The sequence below is a fragment of the Triturus cristatus genome, chromosome 8 (genome assembly GCF_964204655.1).
Source record: "Triturus cristatus chromosome 8, aTriCri1.1, whole genome shotgun sequence".
NCBI lineage: Eukaryota > Metazoa > Chordata > Amphibia > Caudata > Salamandridae > Triturus > Triturus cristatus.
In genome coordinates, this window is record NC_140591.1 from 442,670,203 (window position 1) to 442,681,114 (window position 10,912).

A 10,912-nucleotide genomic window follows, 5' to 3' on the forward strand; every position below is an offset into this window, starting at 1 on the left:
ACTGATTTGCATATGGCCATGTCTAAACTGGGGTGGTGTAGTGGGCAAAAGAACGATGGATTTAACCCAGATCTCTTGACTGGGGGAGAATGTCTGCATTGTCAGCATTCCGTCCATCATTTGTTTGTTGTAACGCTTTTCGCCCTAAGTGGGATGGGTATTCCCAGACGTGGGACCCGTGCTCACTACGCCACTGGAGTCAAGCTATCCTGGCTGATGACGGCTGATAGCCAGAAACCGGTCCTAGGATGCTTGATTCCGGTCCAGGGAAGACATGGCTTGGCAGTTCGGGCTGGACTGTTCCCATGAGGCACAGGGTCAAGACTGATTTGCATATGGCCATGTCTAAACTGGGGTGGTGTAGTGGGCAAAAGAACGATGGATTTAACCCAGATCTCTTGACTGGGGGAGAATGTCTGCATTGTCAGCATTCCGTCCATCATTTGTTTGTTGTAACGCTTTTCGCCCTAAGTGGGATGGGTATTCCCAGACGTGGGACCCGTGCTCACTACGCCACTGGAGTCAAGCTATCCTGGCTGATGACGGCTGATAGCCAGAAACCGGTCCTAGGATGCTTGATTCCGGTCCAGGGAAGACATGGCTTGGCAGTTCGGGCTGGACTGTTCCCATGAGGCACAGGGTCAAGACTGATTTGCATATGGCCATGTCTAAACTGGGGTGGTGTAGTGGGCAAAAGAACGATGGATTTAACCCAGATCTCTTGACTGGGGGAGAATGTCTGCATTGTCAGCATTCCGTCCATCATTTGTTTGTTGTAACGCTTTTCGCCCTAAGTGGGATGGGTATTCCCAGACGTGGGACCCGTGCTCACTACGCCACTGGAGTCAAGCTATCCTGGCTGATGACGGCTGATAGCCAGAAACCGGTCCTAGGATGCTTGATTCCGGTCCAGGGAAGACATGGCTTGGCAGTTCGGGCTGGACTGTTCCCATGAGGCACAGGGTCAAGACTGATTTGCATATGGCCATGTCTAAACTGGGGTGGTGTAGTGGGCAAAAGAACTATGGATTTAACCCAGATCTCTTGACTGGGGGAGAATGTCTGCATTGTCAGCATTCCGTCCATCATTTGTTTGTTGTAACGCTTTTCGCCCTAAGTGGGATGGGTATTCCCAGACGTGGGACCCGTGCTCACTACGCCACTGGAGTCAAGCTATCCTGGCTGATGACGGCTGATAGCCAGAAACCGGTCCTAGGATGCTTGATTCCCGTCCAGGGAAGACATGGCTTGGCAGTTCGGGCTGGACTGTTCCCATGAGGCACAGGGTCAAGACTGATTTGCATATGGCCATGTCTAAACTGGGGTGGTGTAGTGGGCAAAAGAACGATGGATTTAACCCAGATCTCTTGACTGGGGGAGAATGTCTGCATTGTCAGCATTCCGTCCATCATTTGTTTGTTGTAACGCTTTTCGCCCTAAGTGTGATGGGTATTCCCAGACGTGGGACCCGTGCTCACTACGCCACTGGAGTCAAGCTATCCTGGCTGATGACGGCTGATAGCCAGAAACCGGTCCCAGGATGCTTGATTCCGGTCCAGGGAAGACATGGCTTGGCAGTTCGGGCTGGACTGTTCCCATGAGGCACAGGGTCAAGACTGATTTGCATATGGCCATGTCTACACTGGGGTGGTGTAGTGGGCAAAAGAACGATGGATTTAACCCAGATCTCTTGACTGGGGGAGAATGTCTGCATTGTCAGCATTCCGTCCATCATTTGTTTGTTGTAACGCTTTTCGCCCTAAGTGGGATGGGTATTCCCAGACGCGGGACCCGTGCTCACTACGCCACTGGAGTCATGCTATCCTGGCTGATGACGGCTGATAGCCAGAAACCGGTCCTAGGATGCTTGATTCCGGTCCAGGGAAGACATGGCTTGGCAGTTTGGGCTGGACTGTTCTCATGAGGCACAGGGTCAAGACTGATTTGCATATGGCCATGTCTAAACTGGGGTGGTGTAGTGGGCAAAAGAACGATGGATTTAACCCAGATCTCTTGACTGGGGGAGAATGTCTGCATTGTCAGCATTCCGTCCATCATTTGTTTGTTGTAACGCTTTTCGCCCTAAGTGGGATGGGTATTCCCAGACGTGGGACCCGTGCTCACTACGCCACTGGAGTCAAGCTATCCTGGCTGATGACGGCTGATAGCCAGAAACCGGTCCTAGGATGCTTGATTCCGGTCCAGGGAAGAAATGGCTTGGCAGTTCGGGCTGGACTGTTCCCATGAGGCACAGGGTCAAGACTGATTTGCATATGGCCATGTCTAAACTGGGGTGGTGTAGTGGGCAAAAGAACGATGGATTTAACCCAGATCTCTTGACTGGGGGAGAATGTCTGCATTGTCAGCATTCCGTCCATCATTTGTTTGTTGTAACGCTTTTCGCCCTAAGTGGGATGGGTATTCCCAGACGTGGGACCCGTGCTCACTACGCCACTGGAGTCAAGCTATCCTGGCTGATGGCGGCCGATAGCCAGAAACCGGTCCTAGGATGCTTGATTCCGGTCCAGGGAAGACATGGCTTGGCAGTTCGGGCTGGACTGTTCCCATGAGGCACAGGGTCAAGACTGATTTGCATATGGCCATGTCTAACCTGGGGTGGTGTAGTGGGCAAAAGAACGATGGATTTAACCCAGATCTCTTGACTGGGGGAGAATGTCTGCATTGTCAGCATTCCGTCCATCATTTGATTGTTGTAACGCTTTTCGCCCTAAGTGGGATGGGTATTCCCAGACGTGGGACCCGTGCTCACTACGCCACTGGAGTCAAGCTATCCTGGCTGATGACGGCTGATAGCCAGAAACCGGTCCTAGGATGCTTGATTCCGGTCCAGGGAAGACATGGCTTGGCAGTTCGGGCTGGACTGTTCCCATGAGGCACAGGGTCAAGACTGATTTGCATATGGCCATGTCTAAACTGGGGTGGTGTAGTGGGCAAAAGAACGATGGATTTAACCCAGATCTCTTGACTGGGGGAGAATGTCAGCATTGTCAGCATTCCGTCCATCATTTGTTTGTTGTAACGCTTTTCGCCCTAAGTGGGATGGGTATTCCCAGTCTTGGACCCGTGCTCACTACGCCACTGGAGTCAAGCTATCCTGGCTGATGACGGCTGATAGCCAGAAACCGGTCCTAGGATGCTTGATTCCGGTCCAGGGAAGACATGGCTTGGCAGTTCGGGCTGGACTGTTCCCATGAGGCACAGGGTCAAGACTGATTTGCATATGGCCATGTCTAACCTGGGGTGGTGTAGTGGGCAAAAGAACGATGGATTTAACCCAGATCTCTTGACTGGGGGAGAATGTCTGCATTGTCAGCATTCCGTCCATCATTTGTTTGTTGTAACGCTTTTCGCCCTAAGTGGGATGGGTATTCCCAGACGTGGGACCCGTGCTCACTACGCCACTGGAGTCAAGCTATCCTGGCTGATGACGGCTGATAGCCAGAAACCGGTCCTAGGATGCTTGATTCCGGTCCAGGGAAGACATGGCTTGGCAGTTCGGGCTGGACTGTTCCCATGAGGCACAGGGTCAAGACTGATTTGCATATGGCCATGTCTAAACTGGGGTGGTGTAGTGGGCAAAAGAACGATGGATTTAACCCAGATCTCTTGACTGGGGGAGAATGTCTGCATTGTCAGCATTCCGTCCATCATTTGTTTGTTGTAACGCTTTTCGCCCTAAGTGGGATGGGTATTCCCAGACGTGGGACCCGTGCTCACTACGCCACTGGAGTCAAGCTATCCTGGCTGATGACGGCTGATAGCCAGAAACCGGTCCTAGGATGCTTGATTCCGGTCCAGGGAAGAAATGGCTTGGCAGTTCGGGCTGGACTGTTCCCATGAGGCACAGGGTCAAGACTGATTTGCATATGGCCATGTCTAAACTGGGGTGGTGTAGTGGGCAAAAGAACGATGGATTTAACCCAGATCTCTTGACTGGGGGAGAATGTCTGCATTGTCAGCATTCCGTCCATCATTTGTTTGTTGTAACGCTTTTCGCCCTAAGTGGGATGGGTCTTCCCAGACGTGGGACCCGTGCTCACTACGCCACTGGAGTCAAGCTATCCTGGCTGATGGCGGCCGATAGCCAGAAACCGGTCCTAGGATGCTTGATTCCGGTCCAGGGAAGACATGGCTTGGCAGTTCGGGCTGGACTGTTCCCATGAGGCACAGGGTCAAGACTGATTTGCATATGGCCATGTCTAACCTGGGGTGGTGTAGTGGGCAAAAGAACGATGGATTTAACCCAGATCTCTTGACTGGGGGAGAATGTCTGCATTGTCAGCATTCCGTCCATCATTTGATTGTTGTAACGCTTTTCGCCCTAAGTGGGATGGGTATTCCCAGACGTGGGACCCGTGCTCACTACGCCACTGGAGTCAAGCTATCCTGGCTGATGACGGCTGATAGCCAGAAACCGGTCCTAGGATGCTTGATTCCGGTCCAGGGAAGACATGGCTTGGCAGTTCGGGCTGGACTGTTCCCATGAGGCACAGGGTCAAGACTGATTTGCATATGGCCATGTCTAAACTGGGGTGGTGTAGTGGGCAAAAGAATGATGGATTTAACCCAGATCTCTTGACTGGGGGAGAATGTCAGCATTGTCAGCATTCCGTCCATCATTTGTTTGTTGTAACGCTTTTCGCCCTAAGTGGGATGGGTATTCCCAGTCTTGGACCCGTGCTCACTACGCCACTGGAGTCAAGCTATCCTGGCTGATGACGGCTGATAGCCAGAAACCGGTCCTAGGATGCTTGATTCCGGTCCAGGGAAGACATGGCTTGGCAGTTCGGGCTGGACTGTTCCCATGAGGCACAGGGTCAAGACTGATTTGCATATGGCCATGTCTAACCTGGGGTGGTGTAGTGGGCAAAAGAACGATGGATTTAACCCAGATCTCTTGACTGGGGGAGAATGTCTGCATTGTCAGCATTCCGTCCATCATTTGTTTGTTGTAACGCTTTTCGCCCTAAGTGGGATGGGTATTCCCAGACGTGGGACCCGTGCTCACTACGCCACTGGAGTCAAGCTATCCTGGCTGATGACGGCTGATAGCCAGAAACCGGTCCTAGGATGCTTGATTCCGGTCCAGGGAAGACATGGCTTGGCAGTTCGGGCTGGACTGTTCCCATGAGGCACAGGGTCAAGACTAATTTGCATATGGCCATGTCTAAACTGGGGTGGTGTAGTGGGCAAAAGAACGATGGATTTAACCCAGATCTCTTGACTGGGGGAGAATGTCTGCATTGTCAGCATTCCGTCCATCATTTGTTTGTTGTAACGCTTTTCGCCCTAAGTGGGATGGGTATTCCCAGACGTGGGACCCGTGCTCACTACGCCACTGGAGTCAAGCTATCCTGGCTGATGACGGCTGATAGGCAGAAACCGGTCCTAGGATGCTTGATTCCGGTCCAGGGAAGACATGGCTTGGCAGTTCGGGCTGGACTGTTCCCATGAGGCACAGGGTCAAGACTGATTTGCATATGGCCATGTCTAAACTGGGGTGGTGTAGTGGGCAAAAGAACGATGGATTTAACCCAGATCTCTTGACTGGGGGAGAATGTCTGCATTGTCAGCATTCCGTCCATCATTTGTTTGTTGTAACGCTTTTCGCCCTAAGTGGGATGGGTATTCCCAGACGTGGGACCCGTGCTCACTACGCCACTGGAGTCAAGCTATCCTGGCTGATGACGGCTGATAGCCAGAAACCGGTCCTAGGATGCTTGATTCCGGTCCAGGGAAGACATGGCTTGGCAGTTCGGGCTGGACTGTTCCCATGAGGCACAGGGTCAAGACTGATTTGCATATGGCCATGTCTAAACTGGGGTGGTGTAGTGGGCAAAAGAACGATGGATTTAACCCAGATCTCTTGACTGGGGGAGAATGTCTGCATTGTCAACATTCCGTCCATCATTTGTTTGTTGTAACGCTTTTCGCCCTAAGTGGGATGGGTATTCCCAGACGTGGGACCCGTGCTCACTACGCCACTGGAGTCAAGCTATCCTGGCTGATGACGGCTGATAGCCAGAAACCGGTCCTAGGATGCTTGATTCCGGTCCAGGGAAGACATGGCTTGGCAGTTTGGGCTGGACTGTTCCCATGAGGCACAGGGTCAAGACTGATTTGCATATGGCCATGTCTAAACTGGGGTGGTGTAGTGGGCAAAAGAACGATGGATTTAACCCAGATCTCTTGACTGGGGGAGAATGTCTGCATTGTCAGCATTCCGTCCATCATTTGTTTGTTGTAACGCTTTTCGCCCTAAGTGGGATGGGTATTCCCAGACGTGGGACCCGTGCTCACTACGCCACTGGAGTCAAGCTATCCTGGCTGATGACGGCTGATAGCCAGAAACCGGTCCTAGGATGCTTGATTCCCGTCCAGGGAAGACATGGCTTGGCAGTTCGGGCTGGACTGTTCCCATGAGGCACAGGGTCAAGACTGATTTGCATATGGCCATGTCTAAACTGGGGTGGTGTAGTGGGCAAAAGAACGATGGATTTAACCCAGATCTCTTGACTGGGGGAGAATGTCTGCATTGTCAGCATTCCGTCCATCATTTGTTTGTTGTAACGCTTTTTGCCCTAAGTGGGATGGGTATTCCCAGACGTGGGACCCGTGCTCACTACGCCACTGGAGTCAAGCTATCCTGGCTGATGACGGCTGATAGCCAGAAACCGGTCCTAGGATGCTTGATTCCGGTCCAGGGAAGAAATGGCTTGGCAGTTCGGGTTGGACTGTTCCCATGAGGCACAGGGTCAAGACTGATTTGCATATGGCCATGTCTAAACTGGGGTGGTGTAGTGGGCAAAAGAACGATGGATTTAACCCAGATCTCTTGACTGGGGGAGAATGTCTGCATTGTCAGCATTCCGTCCATCATTTGTTTGTTGTAACGCTTTTCGCCCTAAGTGGGATGGGTATTCCCAGACGTGGGACCCGTGCTCACTACGCCACTGGAGTCAAGCTATCCTGGCTGATGACGGCCGATAGCCAGAAACCGGTCCTAGGATGCTTGATTCTGGTCCAGCAAAGACATGGCTTGGCAGTTCGGGCTGGACTGTTCCCATGAGGCACAGGGTCAAGACTGATTTGCATATGGCCATGTCTAACCTGGGGTGGTGTAGTGGGCAAAAGAACGATGGATTTAACCCAGATCTCTTGACTGGGGGAGAATGTCTGCATTGTCAGCATTCCGTCCATCATTTGATTGTTGTAACGCTTTTCGCCCTAAGTGGGATGGGTATTCCCAGACGTGGGACCCGTGCTCACTACGCCACTGGAGTCAAGCTATCCTGGCTGATGACGCCTGATAGCCAGAAACCGGTCCTAGGATGCTTGATTCCGGTCCAGGGAAGACATGGCTTGGCAGTTCGGGTGGACTGTTCCCATAAGGCACAGGGTCAAGACTGATTTGCATATGGCCATGTCTAAACTGGGGTGGTGTAGTGGGCAAAAGAACGATGGATTTAACCCAGATCTCTTGACTGGGGGAGAATGTCAGCATTGTCAGCATTCCGTCCATCATTTGTTTGTTGTAACGCTTTTCGCCCTAAGTGGGATGGGTATTCCCAGACGTTGGACCCGTGCTCACTACGCCACTGGAGTCAAGCTATCCTGGCTGATGACGGCTGATAGCCAGAAACCGGTCCTAGGATGCTTGATTCCGGTCCAGGGAAGACATGGCTTGGCAGTTCGGGCTGGACTGTTCCCATGAGGCACAGGGTCAAGACTGATTTGCATATGGCCATGTCTAACCTGGGGTGGTGTAGTGGGCAAAAGAACGATGGATTTAACCCAGATCTCTTGACTGGGGGAGAATGTCTGCATTGTCAGCATTCCGTCCATCATTTGTTTGTTGTAACGCTTTTCGCCCTAAGTGGGATGGGTATTCCCAGACGTGGGACCCGTGCTCACTACGCCACTGGAGTCAAGCTATCCTGGCTGATGACGGCTGATAGCCAGAAACCGGTCCTAGGATGCTTGATTCCGGTCCAGGGAAGACATGGCTTGGCAGTTCGGGCTGGACTGTTCCCATGAGGCACAGGGTCAAGACTGATTTGCATATGGCCATGTCTAAACTGGGGTGGTGTAGTGGGCAAAAGAACGATGGATTTAACCCAGATCTCTTGACTGGGGGAGAATGTCTGCATTGTCAGCATTCCGTCCATCATTTGTTTGTTGTAACGCTTTTCGCCCTAAGTGGGATGGGTATTCCCAGACGCGGGACCCGTGCTCACTACGCCACTGGAGTCATGCTATCCTGGCTGATGACGGCTGATAGCCAGAAACCGGTCCTAGGATGCTTGATTCCGGTCCAGGGAAGACATGGCTTGGCAGTTTGGGCTGGACTGTTCCCATGAGGCACAGGGTCAAGACTGATTTGCATATGGCCATGTCTAAACTGGGGTGGTGTAGTGGGCAAAAGAACGATGGATTTAACCCAGATCTCTTGACTGGGGGAGAATGTCTGCATTGTCAGCATTCCGTCCATCATTGTTTGTTGTAACGCTTTTCGCCCTAAGTGGGATGGGTATTCCCAGACGTGGGACCCGTGCTCACTACGCCACTGGAGTCAAGCTATCCTGGCTGATGACGGCTGATAGCCAGAAACCGGTCCTAGGATGCTTGATTCCAGTCCAGGGAAGAAATGGCTTGGCAGTTCGGGCTGGACTGTTCCCATGAGGCACAGGGTCAAGACTGATTTGCATATGGCCATGTCTAAACTGGGGTGGTGTAGTGGGCAAAAGAACGATGGATTTAACCCAGATCTCTTGACTGGGGGAGAATGTCTGCATTGTCAGCATTCCGTCCATCATTTGTTTGTTGTAACGCTTTTCGCCCTAAGTGGGATGGGTATTCCCAGACGTGGGACCCGTGCTCACTACGCCACTGGAGTCAAGCTATCCTGGCTGATGACGGCCGATAGCCAGAAACCGGTCCTAGGATGCTTGATTCCGGTCCAGGGAAGACATGGCTTGGCAGTTCGGGCTGGACTGTTCCCATGAGGCACAGGGTCAAGACTGATTTGCATATGGCCATGTCTAACCTGGGGTGGTGTAGTGGGCAAAAGAACGATGGATTTAACCCAGATCTCTTGACTGGGGGAGAATGTCTGCATTGTCAGCATTCCGTCCATCATTTGATTGTTGTAACGCTTTTCGCCCTAAGTGGGATGGGTATTCCCAGACGTGGGACCCGTGCTCACTACGCCACTGGAGTCAAGCTATCCTGGCTGATGACGGCTGATAGCCAGAAACCGGTCCTAGGATGCTTGATTCCGGTCCAGGGAAGACATGGCTTGGCAGTTCGGGCTGGACTGTTCCCATGAGGCACAGGGTCAAGACTGATTTGCATATGGCCATGTCTAAACTGGGGTGGTGTAGTGGGCAAAAGAACGATGGATTTAACCCAGATCTCTTGACTGGGGGAGAATGTCAGCATTGTCAGCATTCCGTCCATCATTTGTTTGTTGTAACGCTTTTCGCCCTAAGTGGGATGGGTATTCCCAGACGTTGGACCCGTGCTCACTACGCCACTGGAGTCAAGCTATCCTGGCTGATGACGGCTGATAGCCAGAAACCGGTCCTAGGATGCTTGATTCCGGTCCAGGGAAGACATGGCTTGGCAGTTCGGGCTGGACTGTTCCCATGAGGCACAGGGTCAAGACTGATTTGCATATGGCCATGTCTAACCTGGGGTGGTGTAGTGGGCAAAATAACAATGGATTTAACCCAGATCTCTTGACTGGGGGAGAATGTCTGCATTGTCAGCATTCCGTCCATCATTTGTTTGTTGTAACGCTTTTCGCCCTAAGTAGGATGGGTATTCCCAGACGTGGGACCCGTGCTCACTACGCCACTGGAGTCAAGCTATCCTGGCTGATGACGGCTGATAGCCAGAAACCGGTCCTAGGATGCTTGATTCCGGTCCAGGGAAGACATGGCTTGGCAGTTCGGGCTGGACTGTTCCCATGAGGCACAGGGTCAAGACTGATTTGCATATGGCCATGTCTAAACTGGGGTGGTGTAGTGGGCAAAAGAACGATGGATTTAACCCAGATCTCTTGACTGGGGGAGAATGTCTGCATTGTCAGCATTCCGTCCATCATTTGTTTGTTGTAACGCTTTTCGCCCTAAGTGGGATGGGTATTCCCAGACGTGGGACCCGTGCTCACTACGCCACTGGAGTCAAGCTATCCTGGCTGATGACGGCTGATAGGCAGAAACCGGTCCTAGGATGCTTGATTCCGGTCCAGGGAAGACATGGCTTGGCAGTTCGGGCTGGACTGTTCCCATGAGGCACAGGGTCAAGACTGATTTGCATATGGCCATGTCTAAACTGGGGTGGTGTAGTGGGCAAAAGAACGATGGATTTAACCCAGATCTCTTGACTGGGGGAGAATGTCTGCATTGTCAGCATTCCGTCCATCATTTGTTTGTTGTAACGCTTTTCGCCCTAAGTGGGATGGGTATTCCCAGACGTGGGACCCGTGCTCACTACGCCACTGGAGTCAAGCTATCCTGGCTGATGACGGCTGATAGCCAGAAACCGGTCCTAGGATGCTTGATTCCGGTCCAGGGAAGAAATGGCTTGGCAGTTCGGGCTGGACTGTTCCCATGAGGCACAGGGTCAAGACTGATTTGCATATGGCCATGTCTAAACTGGGGTGGTGTAGTGGGCAAAAGAACGATGGATTTAACCCAGATCTCTTGACTGGGGGAGAATGTCTGCATTGTCAGCATTCCGTCCATCATTTGTTTGTTGTAACGCTTTTCGCCCTAAGTGGGATGGGTATTCCCAGACGTGGGACCCGTGCTCACTACGCCACTGGAGTCAAGCTATCCTGGCTGATGGCGGCCGATAGCCAGAAACCGGTCCTAGGATGCTTGAT